The following is a 27,604-nucleotide window of genomic DNA, read 5'->3' on the forward strand; positions in this document are numbered from 1 at the left end:
TATGCTAGAGGAGAGAAACACATACATATGTGTGTTAATGTTTTTTTATGCATGCTTCTCTCCCTTTTTCTCTACGTTATACCACTATCTGAGATCAAAAGGCTTCCTTTAGAATAAAAAATTATACATTAAAAAGCCCCAGAGACTTCAGTGATGTTAAGCACATCACTCTTCTAAATTCAAAATAAAAGTGGAAATTTGAGGGGCTCCTGGGTGGCTCAGTCAGTGGAGCATGTGACTCTTGACCTTGGGGTTGTGAGATTAAGCCCCACGTTGGGCATAGAGCCTACTTAAAAAAAAAAAAAAAAAGTGGAAATCTGATTTCTGTAAAGGCAAAATCATCTGTTGACATTCCAGTCCAAAATGCTCACTCTTCACTTCATAAAGAAAAACCTAGCCATCCCTGTGAGCACACCCAGTAAAAGAGCAGGGTAAGTTATCCTACACACCAACTTCCAGACATTCTTCTTGTCTTCCCTCGCATGCCAGACGCACTGTATCATTCACTTGCTCTGTGGTATTTCCAAAGCAGTTTTTTCTTATTCATTTGCCTGTCAAAAATTAAGTTTCCCAAGAGTTTTTCCTAACATCCTCTACCTTCCACAGCCCAGAGTCCTCTTTACAACTGCAAATTCCCACAGGGCTTCCTTGCTCCTGTCATTCCTCCACAGTCCAAAAATTATCCCTATTAACTCTCATTTTCTTACTGGGTGTCTCCCAACTGTTGGCGTACCGAGACAGACTCAGACAAAGCAATTTAAATGAAATATGTGTTTGACTCATAGTCTCTTTAACTTTCTAATTGAAAAGGTAATACAGGGGCGCCTGGGTGGCTCAGTCAGTTAAGCGTCTGACTTCAGCTCAGGTCATGCCCTGGAGGTTCACAAGTTCAAGCCCCACATCGGACTCTGCGCTGACAGCTCAGAGCCTGGAGCCTACTTCGGATTCTATGTCCCCTCTCTCTCTGCCCCTCCCCCAGTCACGCTCTGTCTCTGTCTCTCTCTGTCTCTCTCTCTCTCAAATAAAAAAAAAAAAAAGAATAAACATTAAAAATTTTTTTTAAATAAATAAAGCCTGGGTGGCTCAGTTGGTTAAGCGTCTGACTCTTGATTTCAGTTCAGGTCATGATGTCACAGTTCATTAGTTCCAGCCAGGTGTTGGGCCCCAGGCTGACAGTGTGGAGCCTGCTTGGGATTCTCTCTTTTCTTGTCTCTCTCTGCCCCTCCCCCACTTGCACTTACTTGCTCGCGTTCTCTCTCTGTCCCTCTCTCAAAATAACATAAATAAATAAGCTTAAAAAATAAAAATAATATGTACACATTATAGAAAACTGAGAGTATATGGAATATATATATGTGTGTATATATATATATATATATATATATATATATATATATATACATATATATATAATCGAATATTATTCAGCCAAAGAAAAGAATAAAGTCTTGTCATTGCAACAACATGGATGGAGCTAGAGAGTAAAATGCTAAGTGAAATAAATCATTCAGAGAAAAGACAAATACCATATGACTTCACTCATATGTGGCATTTAAGAAACAAAACAAATGAGCAAAGGGGGCAAAAAGAGAGGTAAACCAAGAAATAGACTATTAACCATAGAGAACAAACTGATGGTTACCAGGGGGAGAGAGGGTAGAGGGGTTAAACAGGTGATGGGGAGTAAGGAGTGCACTTGTTGTCATGAGCACTGGGGTGTTGTAGGGAAGTGTTGAACCATTATATAATATGCCTGAAAGTAATATTACACTGTATGTTAACTAACTAGAATTTATTTTATTTTTCATTTTTTTTTAAATTTTTTATTTATTTTGAGAGAGAAAGAGAGCAGGGACGGGCAGAAAGAGAGGCAGAGAGAATCTCAAGCAGGCTCTGCACTGCCAGCACAGAGCCTGACACGGGGCTCGAATCTACCAATCGTGAGGTCATGACCTGAGCGGGAATCAAGAGTTGGACACTTAACCAACTGAGCCACCCAGGTGCCCCTAACTAACTGGGATTTAAATTTAACTCAGAAAAAAGAAAATTCCAGTTAAAAAAAAAAAGAAAATATTGGTAGCATACAAGGATAAAAAATATAAAGAGTATGGATTTTTCCCTTTTTTCTTGTTTTTTGTTTGTATTATTATTAATATTAGTCTTTGCTATTTGTGCAGGAAAAAGCTTTCACATGGTTTAAGGAAATTTTCAAGAATACAAAACAAACTAAATTATTTCCAGTTTGTCTTCCTTTTTGTAAGGTGAAGGAGCAAATTTTTGTGTTACCTGATGGACATTCCAAGAACCCTCAAAATATTTTAAGCACAAAAGACATCTTAATATTTTTACTATTCCTTTGGTGGGGGGGGGGGGGTAGGCAGAGGGAGAGGAAGAGAGAATCTTAAGACTCTGTGCCCAACTCGGAGCCTGACTTGGGGCTCAATCTCTCGACCGTGATGAGATCATGAGATCATGACCTGAGCCAAAATCAATAGTTGGATGCTTAACCCACTTAGTCATGCAGGTTCCCCAGTATTTTTACTATTCTGAAAATACAGTTTAATACGGTAAAGAAAAGATCAAGAAGAATTATCAGAGGTGGCACTATATGAACAGAAGTCATAATTCCTAAAACTCAAGATATACTTATTATAAATACTTAAAAGCCACAGCAATAAAGAACAGCGAGTGCTAGGAATTTATTTTTTTTATTGTTAAAAAAATTTTTTACTGTTTATTTATTTTTGAGAGTGAGAGAGAGAAACAGAGTATGACTGGGGAAGGGGCAGAGAGAGGGAGACACAGAATCTGTGGCAGGATCCAGGCTCTGAGCTGTCAGCACAGAGCCTGATGCAGGACTCGAACTCAAGTACCGTGAGATCATGACCTGAGCTGAAGTCGGACGCTTAACAACTGAGCTACCCACGCGCCCAGGAACTTAATTTAAAAGTAAAGTATTTTTGGTCAAAATCATTCAAGAGGATTCCAGAAGTCCAAAGAATTAGTAGGGTATTTTGGTGATTAAAAAGAACATCTGATATCTATGCACATATTAACTTGGTCATTTTCCGAAAAGAAAATCCAAATTCTAGTTTGACTCTTTTTTAAAAATGAATATATCCAAATAATAATAATAATAATAATAATAATAATAAAAATAATGTTTTAAACAATATATCCATATTTATTGAAGCTTTGCTTACAATAGCCAAGATATGGAAGCAACCTAGTGTCTGCTGATAGATGTGTGTATATACACAATGAAATATTGCTCAGCCATTAAAAGAATGAAATTTTCAAAAAATTTTTAGTGACTAAATTTGTTTCCCACATACAAAAACAAAATGTGTGCGGTGGTTACTTGTTTTTGTTTTGTTTTGTTTTGTTTTGTTTTGTTTTGTTTTGTTTTGTTTTAAAGAATGAGACCTTGCTATTTGCAATAACATGGATGGACCTAGAGGGTATTATGCTGCATGATATAAGTAAGATAGAAAAAGGCAAATACCATATGATTTCACTCAGATGTGGAATCTAAAAAACAAAATGAACAAACAAAAAAGGCAGAAACAGCTTACAAATACAGAGAACAAACTAATGGTTGCCAGAGAGAAAGAGGGTGGGGAAATGTGCAAAATGGGTGAAGAGGAGTGGGAGATACAGGCTTCCGGTTACTGAATGAAGAGAGCATAGGGAATACAGTCAATAGTATTACAATGTGTTGTATATGGTGACAGATGGTAGCTTTACTTGTCGTAAGCATAGTATAGTATATAGACTTGTCCAATCACTATGTTGTACACCTGAAACTCATGTTTTAACATTGTGTGTCAACTATAATTAAAAAAAAAAAAAGATTGGAAAAAAAAAAGAAAAATAGAAAGATTATCATCCATGTAACAATTTGTAGTAAAGAAATTGTAGCAAGATGGCATCACAGGAAGTTCCTGAACTCACTTCTTCCATAGACACACGAAGTCTACAGATACGTATGAAATAATTCCCCCTGAAAAGGACTTGAAAACTAGCTAAATAGCTTCTTTACAACAGATAGTAAAAAGGCCACATTGAGAGCGAGTAAGAGAGGCAGTCTTGCCAAAAGCCTCAACCCCCACAGTAGGGACGGATCTCACAAACCTGGAGATTCGGAGTTTATGTCCTACGTCAGGCACCCCAAACCTTGAAACCTGCAATAGAGAGAAAAATCCCCAATATGTCTGGCTTTGAAAACCAACAGGGCTCATATCCAGGAGACTCAAATATATGGAACTGAGATACTTCTCTTACAGGGTTTGTGCACAAACTCACCTGACCCAAGGATAAACAGTAAAGCAGTAGTGTGAAAAGCACCTAGACTGTATGTGAAGGAGATTCATTTGCTAATCTTAAAGCATCTGGCAGAGGGGCAGAATTCTGTTGGGACTCTCTCTGGGGACTTACGTGCTGACAGGCACCATTTTTATGCTCTCTCTCTATCTTGATAGTGCTTGTGGTCATGCCCCAGCCGTGTGCTCTTCCAGGCACCTGTGAAAACTGGCAGGCACATGCACTCCAACGGGGATGTTCCTTGATCACCTAGCTCTGGTGGCTGTGGTTGGGGACAGCGCATGCATTCCTGGATCCCACAGGACTATAATAATCAAAGACAGTTCTTGACAGGATGCCACCCGTAGGGTATTACACAGACAGCAGACTGAAACACATCCCCAGTATCCCTGTAAAAAAGGCCTATTTATGGGCTGCCTGGCTGGCTCAATCAGTGGAATACTCAACTCTTGTTCTTAGGGTTGTGAGTTCAAGCCCCACACTGGGTTAGAAATTACTTTAAAAAATAAAAGAACTTTTATTAAGAACTAAAAGGAGGAATCAAAAAATATTTTGAGACAAATGAAAATGGAAATGTAACTTACCAAATACAAAGGCTCATAAGAGGGGCACCTGAGTGGCCCAGTCGGTTAAGTGTCCAACTTCGACTCAGGTCATGATCTCCTGGTTCAGGGGTTCAAGCCCCATGTCAGGCTCTGTGCCAACAGCTCAAAGCCTGTGTCTCCCTCACAGATTCTGTGTCTCCCTCACTTTGCCCCTCCCCCGTTCAAGCTCTGTTTCTCAAAAATAAGCATTAAAATTTTTTTAATTTAAAATTTTAAAAAAAGCTCATAAGAAACCACTGTGAACAATTTTACTAGCCTACTATCTTCCATCCTACACAAAAATTAACTCAAATTGGATTAAAGGCATGAATATACAATCTAAAACCATAAAATGTCTAGGAAAAAAAAGAAAACATAGGCAGTAAACTCCTTGAAATTGGCCTTGGCAATGATTTTTGGATCTCACACCAAAATCAAAGGCAACAAAAGAAAAAATAAACAAGTACAACTACATTAAACTGAAAAGCTTCTGCACAGCAAACAAAGCCATGAGCAAAATGAAATGGTGACCTGCTGAATGGGAGAAAATATTTGCAAATCATCTATCTGATAAGGGGTTAATATTCAAAATATATAAAGAAGTCATATAACTCAATAGCCAAAAAAAAAAAAAAAAAAAGAAATCTGATTAAAAAATGTGCAGAGGATCAGAATAGACATTTTGCCAAGGAAGACACATAGATGGCCAACAGACACATGAAAGGATGCTCAATGTCACTAATCATCAGAGAAATGTATATCAAAATTACAATAAGATATCACCTCACACCTGTTAGAATGACCATTATCAAAAAGACAAGAGGAGCGCCTGGCTGGCTCAGTCAGTAGAGCATGTGAGACTTGATCTTGGGGTCATGAATTCAAACCCCACATTCGGTGTAGAGATCACTTAAAAAAATAAATTAAAATAAATAAAAATTAAATTTTAAAAAAGTTGCTGTTGAAGCACTAATTTTTTTTAAATGGGGGCACCTGGCTGGCGCAGTCATTGGAGTATGTGACTCTTGATCTCCATGTCGTGAGTTCAAACCCCACATTGGCCACAGAGCTTACTTAAAAATAAAAAGGAAAAAAGAGAGAGAAAAGACAAGAAATAACAAGTATTGGTGAGAATGTGGAGAAGAGGGAACACTTGTGCACTGTGGGTGGCAATGTAAACTGCTGCAGCAGAACAATATGGAGGTTTCTCAAAAAATTAAAAACAGGGGCACCTGAGTGGCTTGGTGTGTTAGGCGTTCAACTTCAGTTCAGGTCATGAGGTCAGGGTTCGTGACTTTGAACCCTGTGTGGGGCTCTGTGCTGAGTTAGTGGGGCTGGATCCCACTAGCCCTGAGGTCATGAACTGAGCCAAAATCAAGAGTTGAACATTTAACCAGCTCTTTTCCCTAGCCCCACACATTACTATTTTTTTTGTTTTACATTTATCTATTTTTGAGAGACAGAGTGAGACAGAGCATGAGCAGAGGAGGGGCAGAGAGAGAATCTGAGGCAGGCTCCAGGCTCTGAGCAAGCATTTAGCACAAAGCTCCAGGTTCTGAGCAAGCATTCAGCACAGAGCCTGATGCAGGGCTCAAACCTACGAGTCGTGAGATTATGACCTGAGCCAAAGTCAGACACTTAACCAACTGAGCCACCCAGGCACCCCACACATTACTACCTTTAACCAAAGTAGCCAACTTTTGTTTTGTCCCGACATAGAGAAGGCTAGAAGACAGTAAACTAAGAAATATCTACCTAATTTTTGAGCACACATTTTAGATAATCTTTACAAATTTTAAGCTGATAAAACAAACCCAGGAATGCCTGGCTAGCTCATTTGGTGGAATATGTGACTCTTGATCTTTGAGTTTGAGCCTCATATTGTAAATAGAGATTACTTAAAAATTAAAAAAAAAAAATCTTTAGGGCACATACACCCCAATATTTATAGCAGCGCTATCAACAATAGCCAAATTATGGAAAGAGCCCAAATGTCCATCGACTGATGAATGGATAAAGAAGGTGTGGTATATATACACAATGGAATACTACGTGGCAATGAAAAAGAATGAAATCTTGCCATTTGCAACAATGTGGATGGAACTAGAGTGTATTATGCTAAGCGAAGTAAGTCAGAGAAAGACAAGTATCATATGATTTCACTCATATGTGGAATTTAAGAAACACAACAAATGAACATAGGGGAAGAGAAAGAAAAATAAGATGAAAAGAGAGTGGGAGGCAACCATAAAAGACTCTTAAATATAGAGAATAAACTGAGGGTTGCTGGAGGGGAGGTGGGGGGGGGATGAGTTAAATGGATCATGGGCATTAAGGAGAGCACTTTTTGGGATGCACACTGGGTGTTATAGGCAAGTGATGAATCACTAAATTCTACTCCTGAAACCACGACTACACCATATGTTAACTAACTTGAATTTAAATAAAAAAAAAATCTTTAAAAAATTTTTTTAAATAAAAACCATTTTATATTTTTAATCTTAAACAATTATTAGAAAGGATAACTTACTTAACTTATAAGGTCAATATAAAAATTTATATAAATTAAAGCATGAGAATTTTAATTTTAGTCCTATAAAAGTTAAAATATAGTGTTAGCATTAATTTTATACCATAAAACACAGTTTACTTTTTCTTTCTTTTAGAGATGTTTGATTATTTACATGGACTAGGTATTCCTAAACTGCATAGATGGCAACAGAATGATTTTTTTTCTAGTCAATCCACCTTTAAAATTTCTCAAGTGAGGGGAAGAGGGAGAGGACAGAAGGGGGAAAAAGTGAGTGGGAACAAGCTTTAGACAAATACAAAATTATCATTGGAGAAAGGCTAGTAATCTTTCTGTTGCAAGGTGAGAAAAAAGTTTAGATTTAGAAAAACTCATTTCAACACACACACACACACACACACACACACACACACGAGTCATTAACAACTGGTTTAAACAGTAACTTGGGCTCTTGGCAATTTTATCAAGTCAAAGAATAAGAATGGAAATGAAGGATGTTTATGGAAGGAGGGAGTCTTCTTTAAAAGAAATCTCTTTTAGACAGATAAGATAGACAGTCCCAGGGTACCTGGGTGGCTCATTTGGTTAAGCTTCTTGATTTTGGCTCAGGTCATGATCCCAGAGTGGAGCACTGTGTTGGGCTCCATGCTGAGCATGGAGATTGAGATTCTCTCTCTCTCCCTCACTCTGCCCCTCTCCCTAGCTTGGGAAAGAAAGAAAGAAAGAAAGAAAGAAAGAAAGAAAGAAAGAAAGAAAGGAAAGTAAAGAAACAAAGAAAGAAAAAAACAAACAAAGAAAAAAGAAAAGGTAGACAATCCCCTTACAAGAGGTTCTTTCCCCTTTTCATTCTAAGGCATCTCCAAAATGAAAAATATAATTTATGTCAAAATTCTTCAGAGTAGCCACTACAACTCCCAACCATCCTCTGTGAAGTTATGTCAGCGAGCAGTGCAAATTCATTAGTAGGCAACCCATTAGAAGTTGGTTGACAGCTGGTCAAAAATAAAAGTATTATAGAGTTTTGGACCCTAATCCCAAGGATAAGTTGCCCTGCCTACTTACTCAAGAAATCAGCATGACCCTGAAGAGCCACAGAGATCATAAAAGTCCAGATATAGCACAAAATCCATGCAATCAAGGACAGAGAGCCCTCGAGCAGGGGTAACTCAAATGGTCTCAGATGTGCATGTTCTTACTGAATGGAGGTCCGAGTCATAGCAGGAGGGTCTTAGCCATCCGTGGTAGTAATTGTTCTGGCCCAATCAGCCAAAGACCATCTGGGACAAACCTGTAGTCAAACAAAGTGAGATTCACTCATTTGTTGCAATGAGAGACACTGCACCTGGAGAAACTATGGGATGTCCCACTAAACAAAGGAGAAGATGAGTTATAGGATTTGGGGGAAGAGTGACATTTAGGCGAAATTTAAATGAAGTAGTGTTTTGATAGGATCAAAGCAAAGCAAGGTCGTATATAAAGGAGGCAAGGTCAGATCTGGATTGCAAAATTGAACAGGCACCTGTTTCTTTGAAAATTGCAAAGTTCGGGGTGCCTGGGTGGCTCAGTCGGTTAAGCGTCCGACTTTGGCTCAGGTCACGATCTTGCGGTATGTGAGTTCGAGCCCTGTGTCGGGCTCTGTGCTGACTGCTCAGAGCCTGGAGCCTGTTTCAGATTCTGTGTCTCTCTCTCTCTGACCCTCCCCCGTTCAGGCTCTGTCTCTCTCTGTCTCAAAAATAAATAAACGTTAAAAAAAAATTTTTAAAAAAAAAAAAAGAAAATTGCAAAGTTGAAGTAAGGGTGGAATATTGTCTTGAAACCTCTTCTCTGAAGTTCCACACCTGGAATGCAAATCAGTTTTGCTTCTGTGGGCCTTAGATTCTCTGAGAAAGAGTGGGATATTTCATTCTTCTTGATGTTATTTCAAACAGCAAAGTTTCTAGTCTATGATTTCAAGCATCAAGTCACTCAACATAGGGGGCTGTTTTGATGCTTTACCACTGCACCATGTCTCTGGGGGGAACATTATTATTCCTCGTTAAATTTGTGCTAACTTTATCTGTATCTGTCCTCCTAGACTGACACATAGCAGGGCATATTTTTACTTTGCCAGCTCTGGCCAATTTAATACTTTCTCAAGTTTAAAGCCTGCCAAAAAGTGATGCTCTTTCTAACACTATTCAGGACAGAAAAAAAAATAGGATTGAGATATTATAAATCAATTCTTACTGGTTGAATATACTTAAGGGGTATGTACTGGTATATAGATGATCTTTTTTTTAAGTTTATTTATTTATTTTGAGGAAGAGAGAGTGTGGGTCTACAGGGGAAGGGCAGAGAGAGAGGGAGAGAGAATCCCAAGTCGGTTCCACGCTGTCAGCATGGAGCCTGACGTGGGGCTCTATCCCACAAACCATGAGATCATGGCCTGAGCTGAAATCAAGAGATGGAGGCTCAACCAACTGAGCCACCCAGACGCCACTAGAGCATCTTGATAAACTTTTCCATAAGGATCCAAGCTAGGGAAAACAACTCTGAATACAAAACTGCAATGTTGCACACATAAGAGGGCACAGGTTTCTACACATTCACGTTTGAAATCCTGGCTGTAAAAGGATGAGACATTGGACAAATTAGATGCCTTTGCTGAAGTTTTCATCAACTTGTACTCAGCAAGTTACTTCACACTCTAAGCTGGATTTCTCTCATCAGGTTAGTGTGAGAATTAAATAGGTTAACAGCTAAATATATCTAGCATTGTTCCTTGAAATGTAAAAGAAAGTGTGGAGGAGGGGACCCTAGAATTACAGATGTATTCCTCCTAGCAGATGGGGGTGGGGGAGAGAAATAATTGTAGCTTGCACAGGGGGAGCAGGGGTCTAAAAAGATAGTCTCTATGGTGTGTTGTCTTTTCTAAAATGATCTTTTTCACATTAAAACATTTTTTAAATGTTTATCTATTTTTGAGAGAGAGGGAGACTGAACACGAGCAAGGGAAGGGCAGGGAGGGAGACACAGAAACTGAAGCAGGCTCCAGACTCTGAGCTGTCAGCACAGAGCCCGACGCAGGGTTCGACCTGGGGCTCAAACTCACAGACTGTGAGATCATGACCTGAGCCAGAGTCAAATGCTTAACTGATTGAGCCACCCAGGCATCCCAATCTTTTTCATATTAAAACATTTTTAAAGTTAGGTTACAGGTTAAAGGCTGTATATACATTTAATACAGTATTTCTTAATTTCAACATGTTTGGATTTCTTTTTTTTTTTAATAATTTGGTTTTTTTTTAATGTTTTTATTTATTTTTGAGACAGAGAGAGGCCGAGCATGAGCAGGGGAGGGGCAGAGAGAGAGGGAGACACAGAATCCGAAGCAGGCTCCAGGCTCTGCACTGTCAGCACAGAGCCCTACATGGGGCTCGAACCCACAAACTGTGAGATCATGACCTGAGCTGAAGTCAGACGCTTAACCGACTGAGCCACCCAGGCGCCCCTACGTGTTTGGATTTCTTAATGACTGTTATTTTCTTTTAATTTTATTGCATTGACGTTAGTGAAACTGGCCTGATTTCTGTGTTTTGAATTGTGTTTGGTTCATAAAGGCTCAAAACTAGTATATCTTCCTTGCGTTTTATACTTTTATCAATATGAGATATTTCACATTACCTTCTTTGCTTTTTACCTTGAATTCACTTTTCCCTTATACCAGTATTGTTAGTATATTGTTGTAATGCTGTATATTTTCTGATGTCAACATATATTTTTTAAGTTTACTTATTTATTTGAGAGATAGAGTGAGAGATCACAAGCAGGGGAGGGCAGAGAGAAAAGGGAGAGAGACAGAATCCCAAGCAGGCTCTGCATTGTCAGCGTGAAACCCGCCATGGGGCTGAACCCAGGAACCCACAGATCATGACTTGAGCCAAAGTCAAGAGTTAGACTCTTAACTGACTGAGCCACCCAGGCGCACCCCCCCCACCCCCCACCAATGTCACAATTTTTAACCTTCTTGCATCATTTTATTTTGGATATATCTCTTATAAATGGCATCTAACGTGTCTTTAGTTTACCCATTCTGTCTTATATCATTTGAATTTAATTCATCCATGCCATGGTTTCTGTTATGTTTGGATTTACTTACTCCAGCCACCTGAATTTGTGCCTTGAATTTATCATTTTTTCTTCTAAGTATATTATCTTTCTTTTTAACTTTCTTTGTTTCCAACTATGTCAGATAAACTCTAAGGTGGCAAACACCCCGTTATCCCCTCTTCCTCATATGCACGCTTTTTTGTTAATGATCTACCCTTGACTGTGGATGGGATTTCTTAATTGCTTCTAATGAACAGAATACGGCAAAGGTGGTGAGTGAGATATCACCCCCATGATTACCTTACCTTGCATAAGACTCTGTTTTGCTATCTGACTCACTCCAGAGACTCTTCATACGGGCTTAATGAATCTGAATGGATCATTTAGACAAAGCTTATCCTGGATTGGATATTTAATAATTTTCTTTCCCACTAAAGAAGAGGGAGGGCAGATTAATTTTAGGTTAAAAAAAATTGTGGTTGAGTGCCTCTCTAGCTCAGTTGGAAAAGCATGTGACTCTTGATCTCGGAGTTGTCAGTTCAAGCTCCATGGTGGATGTGGAGATTACTTAAAAGTAAAATCTTAAAAAAAAAATCCCAAACAAACACACAATTGTGTTGTGCCCTACAGTGTTGTTTTATTGGTGGGAAATTGGCGAGACTTCAATATACATCAGTGGGGGTAACAAATGCATTATGGTACAGCCTTATGATGATTTATTACATAGCAATGAATTCTTATTTGGAACAAACAAATCACAGAATCCCAGAATATCAGGATTGACTAGAATGTCATATTTCCACTGAATAAAAGGTCCAGTGTAAGAGGAAAACAAAAAAACAACTTCTGTTTTTTACCCTGTACATCTGAATTGTAGTAGGAAATAAAATTTTGAAGTTATTTCACAAGGCTGTTATCAGGAAATGAAGACAAAAGAAAAAAATCAACAAATAAAAATAATATTTTTAACCCATTCACGCCCCAATCTAATATGAAATTAAGAGGTTTTTTTTTTTAACGTTTATTTATTTTTGAGACAGAGAGAGACAGAGCATGAACAGGGGAGGATCAGAGAGAAGGAGACACAGAATCTGAAACAGGCTCCAGGCTCTGAGCTATGAGTACAGAGCCCAACACAGGGCTCGAACTCATGTACTGTGAGATCATGACCTGAGCTGAAGTTGGCCGCTTAACCGACTGAGCCACCCAGGCGCCCCGAAATTAAGAGTTTTTATACCATCTATAGACCAACTTCCCTGATGAACATGGATGCAAAAAATCTTCAACAAGATACTAGCCAACTGGATCCAACAACACATTAAAAAAGATTATTCACCAGGACCAAGTGGGATTTATACCTGGGATACAGGGCTGGTTCAATATCCGCAAAACAATCAGTGTGATTCATCACATCAATAGAAGAAAGGACAAGAACCACATGATCCTCTCAATAGATGCAGAGAAAGCATTTGACAAAATGCAGCATCTTTCTTGATAAAAACTCTTAAGAAAGTAGGGATAGAAGGATGATACCTCGAGATCATAAAAGCCATATATGAAGACTCTCATTACCTCAGTGGGTAATGAGGAGACTTAGCTCCTCATTACCAACCAACCATGAGCTCCCAGATTCGTCAGAATTATTCCACCGAGGTAGAGGCCGCCTTCAACCGCCTGGTCAACATGCATCTGCGGGCCTCCTACACCAACCTCTCTCTGGGCTTCTATTTCGACCGTGACGATGTGGCTCTGGAGGGCGTGGGCCACTTCTTCCGAGAGTTGGCTGAGGAGAAGCGGGAGGGCGCAGAGCGCCTCTTGAAGATGCAAAACCAGCTCAGGGGCCGCGCCCTCTTCCTGGACGTGCAGAAGCCGTCCCAAGATGAGTGGGGTAAAACCCTGGACGCCATGGAAGCCGCCCTGCTTCTGGAGAAGAACTTGAACCAGGGCCTTTTGGATCTGCATGCCCTGGGTTCTGCCCGCACTGACCCCCATCTCTGTGGCTTCCTGGAGAATCACTTTCTAGATGAGGAGGTGAAACTCATTAAGAAGATGGGCGACCATCTGACTAATCTCCGCAGGCTGTCCAGCCCCCAGGCCGACCTGGGCGAGTAACTCTTCGAAAGACTCACCCTCAAGCACGACTAGAAGTCTCTGGAGCCCAGCAGCCTTTGAGAGGGTCCCTCTGGCATTCCCCCCAGATGTCAGGGCTTGTGCCTGAGTCTCTCCTTGCAGCCACTAGGCAGCTTTTTAGCCAACCTAGAGCCCTCTCCCAAGCCGTGAACCAAATGAAAACAATGAAGTTTTTTGCAGAAAAAAAAAAAAAAAAAAAAGACCCAATGTCATTATCCTCAGTGGGGAAAAACTGACAGCTTTCCCCCTAAGGTCAGGGACAAGACAGGGATGTCCACTCTCACCACTGTTATTCAACATAGTATTGGAAGTCTTAGCCTCAGCCATCACACAACACAAAGAAATAAAAGGCATCCAAATTGTCCAGGAGGAGGTCAAACTTTCATTCTTCGCAGATGATGTGATAGTCTATATGGAAAACCCAAAAGATTCCATCCAAAAACTACCAGAACTAATCCATGAATTCAGCAAAGTTGCAGGATATAAAATCAATGCACAGAAACTGGTTGCATTCCTATACACCAACAACGAAGTGACAGAAAGAGAAATCAAGGAATCGATCCCATTTACAATTGCACCAAAAACCATAAAATACCTAGGAATAAATCTAACCAAAGAAGTGAAAAATCTATACAATGAAAACTATAGAAAGCTTATGAAAGAAATTGAAGACACAAAAAAATGGAAAAAGATTCCATGCTCCTGGATAGGAAGAACAAATATTGTTAAAATGTCGACACTACCCAAAGCAATCTACATATTCAATGCAATCCCTATCAAAATAACACCAGCATTCTTCACAAAGCTAGAACAAACAATCCTAAAATTTGTATGGAACCAGAAAAGACCCTGAATACCAAAGCAATCTTGAAAAAGAAAACCAAAGCGGGAGGCATCACAATCCCAGACTTCAAGCTATACTTCAAAGCTGTAATCTTCAAGACAGTATGGTACTGGCACAAGAACAGACACTCAGGTCAATGGAACAGAATAGAGTACCCAGAAATGGACCCACAAACATATGGCCAACTAATCTTTGACAAAGCAGGAAAGAATATTCAGTGGAATAAAGACAGTCTCTTCAGCAAGTGGTGCTGGAAAAATTGGACAGAGACATGCAGAAGAATGAACCTGGACCACTTTCTTACACCATTCACAAAAATAAACTCAAAATGGATGAAAGACCTAAACATGAGACAGGAAGCCATCAAAATCCTCAAGGAGAAAACAGGCAAAAACCTCTTTGATCTTGGCCACAGCGACTTCTTACTCAACACGTCTCCAGAGGCAAGGGAAACAAAAGCAAAAATGAACTACTGGGACGTCAAGATAAAAAGCTTCTGCACAGCGAAGGAGACAATCAGCAAAACTAAAGGACAACTGACGGAATGGAAGAAGATATTTGCAAACGACATATCAAATAAAGGGTTAGTATCCAAAATCTATAAAGAACTTACCAAACTCAACACCCAAAAAGCAAATAATCCAGTGAAAAAATGGGCCAAAGACATGAATAGACACTTCTCCAAAGAAGACATCCAGATGGCCAACTGACACATGAAAAAATGCTCAACATCACTCATCATCAGGGAAATACAAATCAAAACCACAATGAGATACCACCTCACACCTGTCAGAATGTCTAACATTAACAACTCAGGCAATACAGATGTTGGCGAGGATGCAAAGAGGATCTCTTTTGCACTGCTGGGGTGGGAATGCAAACTGGTGTAGCCAATATGGGAAACAGTCTGGAGGTTCTTTAAAAAATTAAAAATAGAACTACCATACGACCCAGCAATTGCACTGCTAGGTATTTATCCAAGGGATACAGATATGCTGTTCCGAAGGGGCACATGCGCCCCAATGTTTATAGTAGCACTATCAACAATAGCCAAAGTATGGAAAGAGCTCAAATGTCCATTGATGGATGAGTGGATAAAGAAGATGTGGGGTGTATATATGCTATATATATACATATATATGTATATATGTACATACATATATACAATGTATATATGTACATATGTATATACATATATACAATGTATATATATACTATATACTGTATATATATACTATATATATAGTATATAGTATATATATATATATATACTATATATATACTATATATATATACTATATATATATATAGTATATATATATATATACTATATATATATACTATATATATACTATATATACTATACTATATATATATACTATAGTATATATACTGTATATACTATATATATAGTATATATATATACTATAGTATATATACTGTATATACTATATATATAGTATATATATATACTATAGTATATATACTGTATATACTATATATATAGTATATATATATACTATATATATATAGTGTATATATATATATTGTATATATGTATATATATATACATTGTGTATATACAATGTATATATATATATTGTATATATGTATATATATATATATACATTGTGTATATACAATGTATATATATACATTGTATATACACAATGTATATATATACATATACAAAGATAAAGATAAAGAAGATGTGGGGTGTATATATATATATACGTGTATATATATATATATATACACACACACATATTGTATACAATGTATATGTATATATATATACAGTGTATACATGGTACTGTGTACACAACGTATATACAATGTATACATTGTATATACATTGTATACAATGTGTGTGTGTGTGTGTGTGTGTGTGTGTGTGTGTGTGTATACAATGTGTATATATATATACAAATATATATAATGGAGTATTACTCGGCAATCAAAAAGAATGAAGTCTTGCCATTTGCAACTAAAGGGTATTATGCTAAGCGAAATTAGTCAGAGAAAGACAAATATCATAAGACTTCACTCATATGAGGACTTTAAGATACAAAACAGGTGAACATAAAGGAAGGGAAGCAAAAGCAATATAAAAACAGGGAGGGGAACAAAAATAAAAGAGACTCTTAAATATGGAGAACAAACAGAGGGTTGCAGGACAGGTTGCGGGAGGGGGGTTGGGCCAAATGGGCACTAAGGAATTTACTCCTGAAATAATTGTTGCACTATATGCTAACTTGGGTGTAAATTTTTAAAAATAAATTAAATTTTAAAAAAGTTTTTATACCACTATTTTGAAATTAGAAAAAATTTTATCATATATTTTTTATTAAAAATATTTCAATAGAATATTAATTTGATCAATTATCAAATCTCTAGGTGAATATAAAGTAAATTTAAATTTTTAATTTCATATGTAGAGCAGTAAAAACATTTCTAATGTTTTTCATTTTCTTTTTATGTCTCTGAAATTATTTAAGCAGAATCAATTCTTTATTTTGAAGATTTAGTCATGTTTTGCCCATGTCTAATTTTATCATTGAAGATTTTACTACTAACATTTCTTTTCTTTTCTTTTTTCTTCTCTTTTCTTTTCTTTTGTAAGTAAGCCCTACACCCAATGTGGAACTTGAACTCATGACTCTGAGATCAAGAGTTGCATATTCTATCAACTGAGCCAGCCAGGCACCCCACTATCATTTCTTTTTATGACCATAATGTCTACCAAATCACATTTTCCCAGCTCTAATATTCACATCTAAATTTTGTCAAAAAAAGATTTTGTTCTTCAAGTTTTAGTTAATAAAGGTTTTTCTTCTTTCAGTTGAAAGTTTTTAAAATAAAATTTTAAGTTTATTTATTTATTTTCAAGTGGGAAAGTGCAGAGAAAAAGAGAGAGAGATTCTTAAGCAGGCTCCCCAGTGTCAGCGCAGAGCCCCATGCAGGCCTCAAACCCACAAACCATGAGATCTTGAGCTGAGCTAAAATCAAGAGAAGGACCCTTAACTGACTGAACCATTCAGGTACCTTGAAAGTATTGTCTTTTAGTTCAATATTTCTAAGGTTTCCTGAGTCAATATGTAAAATTTTCCATGATATGAAAAGAGATGTGATTTTTAGAAATAAAATTTACATCATTAATTTCACCATATGCAGTTTTAGGTGAAATTATTTTTATTTTATGTCATTCATACCAGTAATATTCATTTCGGATTTAACAAAAGACTGATAATTTGTATTTTTCTCTTAGAAAATCCATGAGAAAATTACACACTTTTTGTGTGTAATTACTGAAGCTTCCTCCATTGTGCTGGATGGTCTAATATTTGGCCAGTCTAATTTCTCCACATACTTAGGTCAGTTTCTATATGATGTAACAACTTTCCACACTATGGCTAATACAAAGAATAAATAGTGGTATATGAAAATATTCTGAATGTCCAAAATGACAGAGTCAAAGTATCCTACTTCAGTAACACAATTATAAGGTGGATAATAAAATTTATTTTGCATTTTAGGAACTAACTAGTTCAGTCATATTAAGATATAATGAAAGCAAACTAAAAGGGCTTAAGCTAACATTGTATCTCTTTTAAACTAGAAAAAACAAGTAAAGACCAATGTTGGCACACACACAAGAATAAAATGAATTAGTACAAATATGTTATAAGTAGCCCTGTAGATTATTCAGCCTTTTTGAAGAGCACAATAGATATACAGTTATACTACTTTGAGAAATGTACAAGAATTCCTCAAATCCAAAGGAATAAAAAATATTATGCAAAGCTATTTATAGCCTTCTTCATACCAACTGAATTCTGAAAACCCCAAATTGTAACCATGATCTTATAAAAATGGTGGAATGTATACAAGAACACATACCTCTTTATGAACATTTACTTTTTCTTTAAAAAAATTTTTTTTAATGTTTATCTATTTTTGACAGAGAGGGAGAGACAGAGTGTGAGCAGGGAAGATTCAGAGCAAGAGGGAGACACAGAATCTGAAGCAGGCTCCAGGCTCTAAGCTGTCAGCACTGAGCCCAACATGGGGCTTGAACCCACAAACTGGGAGATCATGACCTGAGCTGAAGTTGGACGCTTAGCCGACTGAGCCACCCAGGTGCCCCTATTTTTTCACAGTGAAAATTCATTTACATTTCCCCACATTTACACTAACTCTTTTCCATTTCTTTTTGTATCTCAGGACTTTCCTCTGGGGTTCACTTATTTTCTATATTTACTTAGGCTTTAACATTTCCTTTAGTGAAAACTTCCTCATGGTGAAGTGTTAATTTTTTTCCAGAAAATATCTTAATTTCACCTCCAATCTTGAAAAAGGTTTGGCTGATAGAGAATTCTTGGTCACAGTTAGCCTATTTCAGCATAGTAAATATATCGTTCCACTGTCGACTGGCTTCCATACTTTCCACTCAGAAGTCAGCTATAAGCCTTACTGCTGCTCCTTTGGAAATAATACTTCTCTCCCCAGTTGCTTGTTATTTTACTCCCTTATTTATAGTTTTTTCATATTTTTATTTATTTATTTTTATTTTTTTTAAAGGAAATTCTTTTTTTTTTTAAATTTTTTTTTTAACGTTTATTTATTTTTGAGACAGAGAGAGAGCATGAACGGGGGAGGGGCAGAGAGAGAGGGAGACACAGAATCAGAAGCAGGCTCCAGGCTCTGAGCCATCAGCCCAGAGCCGACGCGGGGCTCGAACTCACAGACCGCGAGATTGTGACCTGAGCTGAAGTCGGATGCTTAACCGACTGAGCCACCCAGGCGCCCCTAGTTTTTTCATATTTTTAAAGGGAAACTTCCAAGAATACACTAGACTAGAAATAATCATATAAAGGACTCATGTACCCATCACCCATTTAAAAAAATTATCAGTGTTATTCCTATCTTTTTTTTTTCTATGTTTTTCTTCTTATGCTGTAAATACCATATACCATACCATGTTAGCACAAATGTTTTTTGTATGTATCTCTAACAGGTAAGAACTTTCTAAAAAATAACTATGTACTATTGTGATGTCCGTATTTTAACTTACTGTGTTTTAAAACTGTCTTGTCATGGTTGATTGAATCTGTTTCAAATAAAGGCATATAATTTGTACTGGATGGATTTGTATTTTTTTAGTAATAACTTGAAGGAGATATAACTCGTATAGTTAAAAAATTCATCTTTTTTAAATGTACAATTTAATGGTTTGCAGTTCACAGAGTTAGGCAACCATCACCACTTTACAACTTTTTCTTCACCCAAAAAGAATCTCATACATAAAAGCAATAATTTTCTACATCTTCTTCTAGCCCCTGGGCAACTGTTAATCTTTTTTAGGTCTTTATGGATTTACATAAATGGAATCACATAGTATGTGACCTTTTGTGTCCAGCTACTTTCAGTTAGCATGATGTTTTCAAGTTCCATCCATGTTGTAGTATGTACCAGTGCTTTATGATATTTTACAGCCAAATAATATTCTATCATATGGATATACCACACTTTGTTTATCCATTCTTTAATTGATGAACATTTGGATTGTTTCTATTTTTTGGCTATTATGAATAATGTTACTATGAATACTTAAGTACCAGTTTTTGTGTGGACATGTTTACATTTTTTTGGTATATATTTAAGAATGAAATTGCTGGGGGGTGGGAGGGAGAGGAGGGTGGGTGATGAGTATTGAGGAGGGCACCTTTTGGGATGAGCACTGGGTGTTGTATGGAAACCAATTTGACAATAAATTTCATATATTGAAAAAAAAAAGAATGAAATTGCTGGGCCCTATGATAATTCTACATGTAACTTTTTGAGGACTATGTCACGTTGTTTTCCAAAGTTGCTCCTATTTCACATTCCAACCAATAATATATGAGGGTTCTAATTTCTCCATATTCTCACCAAAACTTGTTATTGTCTGTTTTTTTTATTTAGTTATCCTAGGGTGTGTGAAGCAGTATCTCATTGTGGTTTTGATATTTTCGTTTCCCTAATGACTAATGATGTTCAATATCTTTTCATGTACTTTTTGACCATTTGCATATCTTCTCTGGAGAAATGTCTATTTGGATGTTTTTGCACATTTAACAATTGGGTTTTTTTTTTCTGAGTTGTAAGTGTTCCTTATATATTCTAGATACAAGTCTTTTTATCACATATATGTTTTTGCAATATGCTCTCCCATTCTGTGTGCTGCCTTTTTACTTACTTGTTGTCCTTTGAAGTACATGTTTTTAATTTTGATGAAATCCACTTTATCTATTTTTTTCTTTTGCATTTTTTCTTTCAGAAAGTGTTGCCTAAACGCAAAGATTTACTCCTATGCCTCTACATTTTCTTCTAAGAATATTATAGTTTTAGCTATTGTATTTAGATGTTATATCTATCTGCAGTTAATGTTCGTATATGTTATGAAGTACGGGTCCAAATGCAATTTTTTTTGCATGTTGATATCAAATTGCCCCAATACTGTTTGTTTAATTTTTTAAAAATGTTTTATTTACTTTTGAGAGAGAGACAGAGAGACAGAGTGTGAGCGGGGTAGGGTCAGAGAGAGAGGGAGACACAGAATCAAAAGCAAGGTGCAGTCTCTGAGTTGTCAGCACAGAGCCTGATGCAGGGCTCAAACTTGTGAACCTCAAGGTCATGACCTGAGACAAAGTTGGACGGACGCTTAATATACTGAGCCACCCAGGCGCTCCAATGCTGTCTGTTTAAAATATTATGCTTCCTCCATTGAATTGTGTTGGTAACATTGTCAAAATTCAATTAATTATAAATATAATGATTTATTTCTGTACCCTCAACTCTATCTCATTGATCTATACATCTATCTTTATGCCAGTACAACACTGTCTTGATTAATATAGTAGGAAGTTTTTGAAGGAAGTTTTGTAGGAAGTTTTGAAATCAGGAAGGGTGAGTCCTCCAACTTTGTTCTTTTTTTCCCCTAAGTTTGTTTGGCTATTCTGGGTCATGTAAATTTACACAAGAATTTTAAGGTTAGCTTGTCAATATCTGCAGAATATGCAGCTGAGGTTTTGATAGTGATTGCATTGAATCTATAGATCAAGTTAGGGAACACTGTCATTTTAACAACATTAAGCCCAGTCCCTGAGCACAGGATTTCCATTTAACAATGTCTTCTTTCATTTCTTTCAGCAATATTTTATAGTTAGATATTTACAAGTCTTACACTTATTTTGTTAAATATATTCCTAAGCCTTTCACTCTTTTTGATGCTATTATAAAAATTATTGTTTTCTTAATTTTATTTTTGGATTGTTCATTGCTAATGTATAGAAGTAAAGCTGATTTTCATGTATTTATCTTGTACCCTGCAACCTTGCTGAGCTCATTCATTACTTCTAATTTTTGTGGAGTCTTTAGGATTTTCTACATACAAGATTATGTCATCTGCAAATAGAGATCGTTTTACTTCTTTTTCAATCTGGAAACCTTTTATTTTTCAATCTTGCCTAACCAGTTTGATTAGAAACTTCAGTACAATAGAAGCATCAAGAGTTGACATCTTTGTGTAGTTACTCATTTTAGGGAGAAAGCATTCAGTATTTTTGTTTTTGTTTTCTTTTTTGCATTCAGTCTTTCTTAAGCATGATATTAGCTGTGGCGTTGTCTAGATAGTTTTTATCAGGTTGAGGAAGTTCCCTTCTATATGTCTGCTCAGGCTGTCATAACAAAATATTACAAACTGGGTGATTTAAACAGTAGGCATTTATTTTCTCACAGTTGTGGAGGGTAGAAGTCCAAGATCAAGGTGCCAGCAGGGATGAATTCTGGTGAGGCATTTTTTACTGGCTTACATATGTCCTCCTTCTTGCTGTGTCCTAGCATGGCCTTTTCTGTGTATGTGTGTTGAGGAAGAGATTGATCTCAGGTGTTTCTTCCCTTTCATATAAGGATACCAGGTCTATCAGATTAGGATCATACCCTTATGACTTCATTTAACCTTAATTACCTCCTTAAAGGTCCTATTTCCAAATACAGTTGGGGGTTAGGGCCTTAACATATGAATTTTAGCAAGGGAACACAATTTAGTTCATAACACTTAGTATTCCTAGTTTGTTGAATTTTTTTTTTTTTTATCATGGAAGGGCATTGGATTTTGTCAAATGCTTTTCTGCAACTGTTGAGGTTATCATATAGTTTTTGTACTTTTGTATATTAATATGGTATGTTATGTGGCATTGATTTTTTAAATGTTAAGCCAACCTTGCATTCCTGGGATAAATTCCACTTGGTCATAGTGTGTAATTGTTTTTATATGTTGCTGGATTCTCTTTACTAGAATTTTCCTAGAATTCCTAGAATTTTTTTAAGACTTTAGGTGTATAAATATTCATAAGAGATATTAATCTGTAGTGTTCTTGTTATATCTTTGCCAGGTTTTGATATTAGGGTAATACTGGCCTCATAGATTAAGTCAGGAAGTGTTCTCTCCTCTTTTGTTTTTTGGAAGAGTTCATGAAGGATTGGTTTTAATTATTTGGGGGAGGGGGGGCTGTCTGTTAATTCTTTAAACATTTTGGTAAAATTCACCAGTGAAGCATCAGGTTCTTCATAGAAAGGTTTTTTTTTAACTTAAAATTTTTAATTTTGTACTTTTTATGTTAAAAAAAATTTTATTTGGGGGCACCTGGGTGGCTCAGTTGGTTAAGTGTCCAACTCTTAATTTCAGCTCAGGTCATGATCTCATGGTTCATGGGTTCAAGCCCTGTGTTGGGATCCACACTGACAGTGGGAAGTCTGCTTGAGATTCTCTCTCTCTCCCTCTCTCTCTGTCCCTCCCCTGCTCATGTGCTCTCTCTCTCAAAATAAATAAACTTAAAAAATACTTTCTTCAATTTTTCTTTTTAAGTTTTAAAGTAATCTCTATCCTCAATCTGGGCTTGAACTCACAACCCCAAGATCAAGAGTTGCATGCTCTACCAACTGAGCCAGCCAGGCACCCCTCTTCATAGAAAGTTTAAAAAAAACTATTAATTCAATCTTTTGTTCAATTTGTCTATTTCTTCTTATATAGTTTCAGTAGTTCTTATCTTTCTAGGAATGTGTTCACTTCACCTGGGTAGCTAATTTGTTGGTATACAGTTGTTCATTATATTCCCTTAAAGGGGAGTTACAACACCATAAAGTTCTGAGTCATTAAAAAAAAAAAAAAAAAAAAAAAAAGAATCTTGGATTGTTGCAAGACTATTTCCAGAGACCTAAAAAAAAGTTGATTTTGACAGTTTTTTGCCACTGCCCTCATTGCTTTTATAGCAAAATGAAATTTTGGATGTCCTCACTCTGCTGTTCTGTAAGTGCTTCTGATTACTGTCTGTTGTATATCTACTCCATATACACATATACATATATATTTAATAATGACTAATAAATTTAGTAATTTAATAATGACTATTTAGTATCTCACACCCTCTAGGAGAGTTGGAAAGCCACACTTTGAAACTCTCATCCAGGAACAATTCCCGAATCATACCACAGAATTGGTTCCATAAGGATTCCTCTGTTTCTACTGCTGCTCCTGTTGCACACAGATGCTGCCACTAGAACCTTTAGGAAATTAGCTCCTTTAAGAAAGTACCTGCAACCATGGCTGCCACCTGTCCTAGCACTGACTCCACTAAATCAATTTGATTCACTAGCTCCCTGTCTCCAAGTCTAATGTAGGAGGATTTTGATTGATAGGTCACAAATCTGTGCTCTGGCTGTGAGCCTGGGAAGGTGATTATTAAATTACTATTTTAGGGACATCTGGGTGTCTCAGTCAGTTAAGTGCCTGACTCTGAATTTCAGCTCAGGTCATGATCTCACAATTCATGACCTCAAGCCCCACGTCTGGCTCTATGCTGACAGCGCAGAGCCTGCTTGGGATTCTCTCTCTCTCTCTCTCTCTCTCTCTCGCTCTCGCTCTCAAAATAAACCAAACCAACCAACAAACAAAAATCTTTAATATTTGTTTAATGTTTATTTATTTTTGAGAGAGAAAGACTGAGTAGGGAAGGGGCAGAGATAAGGGGAGACACAGAATCTGAAGCAGGCTCCAGGCTCAGGCATCAGCACAGTGCCTGATGCAGGCTGGAACTCACAAACCATGAGATGATGACCTGAGCCGAAGTCATATGCTTAACTGACTGAGCCACACAGGTGCCCCCCAAAAATGTCTTAAAAAATTTTTTTTGAGTGTTTCTCCTTACTTCTTGCCAGGCCTCCTATGATAAGAATTCTCCAGACATGGGGAAGTTCTCTCCATTTTGCATATAATCCGTACAATGTCATAATTAAGGCATAATGATTTGTACATTAAATGGTTGCTTGCGATAATAATCTTGCCTTCCATAAGTCTTCTTTACTCTTGGAACCACCTCACTGCACACTTTTTTCAAGTCACTTATTTGTTGAAGAAATGGAACATTCTAATTGTTGAATTTTCCATATTCCAGATTTAGATGGTTGCATTCTCATGGTAATTTAACATGTGTCTCCATTTCTTGTTATTTCCTTGTTACTGGTGGTTGGATCTAGATTTAGCTGCCTTTAAGGTTTTTCTCTTTGTTGTTAAATATTTTGGCTTCACCAAGATGTATCTCTGTATAGATTTCACTGTATTTTTCCTACTTGCAATTTGTTGGTATATTGAATCTGTAGATTGTCTTTCATCAATTCTGGAAAAAATTCAGCCATTTTCTCTTCATATATTGTCTCTTATTCTGTCTCTTTTTCTGGGGGGGGGGGGGGTGGGGTGGGCCTCCCTGCAGGAAGACCCTAGCGCTCCTCTCCCATCCCTCAGCCATGCACCTTGCTCACCTTTTCAGCTGGCTGCTATATCCTTTATGTCATTTGTTCTCCATGGCAATTTTCATGTGTTTGTTTTTCCATGCTACATTTTAGATAGTTTCTTCTCATCTGTCCTTCAGTTTACTAATTTTTAAGTTGCATCTACTCTTGTTTTCAGACTCATCCATCCTTGGTTTTTAATTTCATTTATTGTATTGTTTTATTTGTATAAGTTCTGATACTTTATCAGATCTACTATTGCTTTTTAAAAAAAAAAGTATTTAAAAAGAGGGGCAGGGGGAGAGAGAGAATCCCAAGCAAGCTCAAAGCTCAGTGTGGAGCCAACACCAGGCTTGATCCCGTGACCCTGGGATCATGACCTGAGCCAAAATTAAGAGTTGGACACTCAACCAACTGAGCCACCCAGGTGCCACTACTATGTTGCTTTAATAGCTTCCTCTTCTTTGGAGATATTTTCAAGCTTATATTTTATTTCAATGTAATAAGCATGGGGGGGCCTAATATCTGCTGGGTTTGTTCACTGTGTTCTCACTCACGGTGGATTTTATTATGTATTGGTTATTATGTTTGAAAAAACATTCATAGAAACAATCAGAAATCAAGGATGAAGAAATTATTTTCATTTGCTTTTCCAGGCACTTGATGCCCCTTACTTTACTAGAACTATCTTAATCTAAATTCTGAGATTAAAGTTCCCTTAACTGCCCAGGTAAGGAAACTGGGTTCTCTTGTCTTTTGTAAGCCTTTAATTTGACTAATTGGGGTATCAGAGTCTCCCCTTGGGGGTGGCCTAGGCTTTTGACTTCTGTGCCCATTGGTGAGGCCATCAAACCCAACTTTGAGTGCTAGGCTTATTCTCCGGGTTTTAACATTCTCTTAGATTAGAGTTTAGCCAGGTGAATTATTCATGATCTTTTTAGCTCTTTTAAGGATATTTAAAAATATTTTGCATCCTGCTGGTCTTCCATAGGATTGGTTTGAATTACTTAGGCCATAGTTGCTGAAAACAGAATTATGCAATACTTTTTGAAAAAATTATGTCTGATAATTCTAATATAGTTATAGACATACACTTGAGTACATATTATTACCCTATATGGAGGAATGTGCTAATGCATGGAAATGTATGTACTACTAAATAAAAAAATAGAATATGATCTTAGGAGCATTTTATGGAATAATTTTAAGAACCTTTGACATCTTCATGTAATGCTTTTTCTTTTCTCATGGCAACAAATGTAGTTAATAAATTGTGACCACTGTTCCTAAATTGTACTAAAAATTTGCATACCTTTTCCAGAATTGCCAAGAGAACAGTAATTAACGCCTAATGCCTATGTTTTTCCTGGTTAAGAGTATCTGATTGATTCTATTAAAAGGCAAAGGAGAGAAATTTGTCCCCTGTGTCTCTAAATGAAGAGAGGGATGATTTCATCAAGGGGCAAATATTTATACCCAGGAGAATTTAAATAGAAAGATTTAAACAACAATAACACTAGTCTAGTAGTATTGTGGAACTTGGCTATGGGTCATTGGTAAATCTCTGTACCTGCCACTAACACCAAGACCCTCCTCTCTTGGGGTTGAAGATTTAAAAAAAAGAAAGAAAAGAATCCCACTGTCAGCAGAGAACTGAAAGTGATATGATATGGTGTGACTGAATGTCACTGTGTTGGTTGGGGAACAACAACAAAAAAACCCTTTTGTTGATGTCTGTATCTTCGTGTTCTAAAACATCATGCTAATAGTAATTAAAATAACTTTTAATTAAAAGAATAAGGTAAGACCTAGGCCAGGGTGAACTTATTCTCGGTTTTGACAGGCTCTAAGTCCTATGTTTACATGGATTATAACTAAAGAATAAATACATGAAAAACATAGAAGTGTATTTTAAAATTTTTTTTGCGTTTTTATTTTATTTTTGAGAGAGAGACACACCACGAGTGGAGAAGGGGCAGAGAGGGAGACACAGAATCTGAAACAGGCTCCAGGATCTGAGGTGTCGGCACAGAGTATGACGTGGGGCTCAAACTCACGGATGGTGAGATCATGACCTGAGACGAAGTCGGACGCTTAACCAACAGAGACACCCAGGTGCCACAGAAGTATATATTTTAAATAAGATCAAAAGTAAAATTGGGGAGTCTTTTTGTTTCTGATGCAGTCGTTCAAATGTATAATTTAAAAGAATTTGAATTGTATCCATACTGCATGTATTTTAAAATCACTTTTCATCCAGAATATGAAGTAATGCAT

The 27,604-nt window shown here is 37.0% G+C and overlaps 1 pseudogene; it reads left to right on the top strand.

The window, feature by feature from the left end:
* The first annotated feature begins 13,119 nt into the window (after nt 1-13,119).
* On the top strand, nt 13,120-13,795 carry LOC132692372 (ferritin light chain pseudogene; annotated as a pseudogene).
* The last annotated feature ends 13,809 nt before the right edge of the window (nt 13,796-27,604 follow it).

This window comes from Panthera onca, chromosome B1 (assembly GCF_046562875.1).
Source record: "Panthera onca isolate mPanOnc1 chromosome B1, mPanOnc1 haplotype 2, whole genome shotgun sequence".
Classification (NCBI taxonomy): Eukaryota; Metazoa; Chordata; class Mammalia; order Carnivora; family Felidae; genus Panthera; species Panthera onca.